This window comes from Etheostoma spectabile, chromosome 18, assembly GCF_008692095.1.
Source record: "Etheostoma spectabile isolate EspeVRDwgs_2016 chromosome 18, UIUC_Espe_1.0, whole genome shotgun sequence".
Classification (NCBI taxonomy): Eukaryota; Metazoa; Chordata; class Actinopteri; order Perciformes; family Percidae; genus Etheostoma; species Etheostoma spectabile.
In genome coordinates this window covers 3,181,296-3,183,348 of record NC_045750.1, presented here as the reverse complement: position 1 = coordinate 3,183,348, position 2,053 = coordinate 3,181,296, and positions in this window count along the sequence as shown.

Below are 2,053 nucleotides of genomic sequence, written 5' to 3'. Positions count from 1 at the left end.
CATACCTCAAGTTCTTTCTGGCTTGTCAAAAGTTGGAGCTTTGAGATCACACACACACACACACACACACACACCACACACACACACACACACACATACACACACTTTTTGCTCTTCTTAAAGTCACTGATAAATAACACGATAAATGTTTTGACTATTACTTTTTTGACGCTTTTTATCAATGTTTTGAACTTTTTCTTACATTTTTGTCCCTTTTTTCAACACTTTTGATGCTTTTTTTCAATGTTTGTCACTTTTTTTAATGTTTTCAACACTATGTAACGCTAACCTATTAAGTTATTAACTTTAACAGTCATTTATACGGTTTCTTTTAGGTAAACATTTTACCTGTTGAAAGGCGGTTGCTGTGTGATGATGTGTGTGTATGTGTGTACATTTCTGGCCAAAATGACAGGATTTATCATAAAGCCACTGAGAGCAAATGATTATTTTCCTTGGTACCTGAAAACAGGGACAGAGTGAGACTCCTCTCAAACAAAAGCAACAGAGAAGTCGGAGGTTATCCGATCCTCCTGAGATACATAACAGAACTTCTTAGGGCGAAGAGTAGCATATTGTAGCCTCAGAAGAACAGGAATGTACAGATAATTGAGTTATTGCAACCTGAGTAAATACTCCTCAATATCAATATCTGATGCTATTTAAATATTTATACCAGCCCCCTGCAGAATATATAAAAAAAACACCTTGAAAGATATTTACTAATAAGAATGAGTACTTAACCCAAGTGAAGGAGATTGGTCGGAGAATCGGCGCAGCGGGTAGTGTTATCCAATCGCGTGCAGTGAGATTTTCAAATGCACGCTTGGTCCCGCCCCTCGAGATGGGCCATTTTCATTTCTCAATGCCAGACCCTTAATCTTTTGGATCTGGGTCTGGATTTCCAGGCTAAGATAAAGGAAATAAGCCTAAACGGCATTACTTATCTTGATATCTTTTTATTTGGTACATGCTGAAGTAGAAGGGCGATATTTCCCAGTTATAGAACTTTTGATCCATTGATTTGCCGCTCTTGTCAGAGAGACTGAGGGGCAATGACCCAAAGTGGAAGTTATCGGGTCTTTTGAGAAACAGTCTGGGTTCAGACTGATCTCATGAAACGGCGTTTGTATGACACGCCAATCCGTATGTCATTATTGCCGTGTTATCAAGACACATACTCACTTTTTAGCTTGTTTCTCAACGCCTTTCGGACTGGATTGACTTACGTTAACCTGCGATAGCGTGTGTATTTACGCCGTAGCGAGTAGTATGAAAAGGCGAAAATCTGCATTAGGAGGTTGTTCGGGGGTGCGGGTGGATGGGTAAAACAAAGGACTGTCACCCAGGAGACCGGGGATCGTGTCCTCCTTGTTACGTTTCCCATAAAGCCAACCCTGATCTTCTTTTCCTAAACCCAACCCTCCTGTCAAGTTTCCTAAACTCAACCGTCGCTTTCTTAAAAGGGCAAGTGAGACAGAGCAGACATACACGCGGATAGCTCAAAATGCGTACAGATGACACACCACCTGGCTTAAGAAAGTCGGCATGTATGTTCTGACCACACACCTAGAGTAAGTTCTCTATTATAAAATGTATGTTTCAGCATTTTCATGGTTAACTAACACTGGTCTTTTCCTTACTCTGACAAGTTTGTGGTGCTAAATTCCACATTTATTGAAGGAAAATTTAAATTTGTGTATTCAAAATGAATTTCCTGTGGAGACGGCTTTGTCCTGCAGCTTGTACCTGCTGCAGTCCCAGTGGGTCAACCGGTGATTAGGATTAGAGCAGATAGTGGCCTGAGCACATGGACAGGGTAATTGGCAAATAAGGACCAAGCAGCATCATCACAGGCCATCATCGTTTCTTTTTTTTGGTCATGTTTATGGATTTGTTTCATTATTTATTTAATTGTTTACATTTCAGCATTTAGCTGATCATGTCTTAAAGAGCAACAAACTGTAAATTATGATGAGCTTAAACTGAGATGAAACATATTCAAGTGTACTCGGCTGTTTATTAAGGTCTTTAATAAAAATAAAGCAACCAC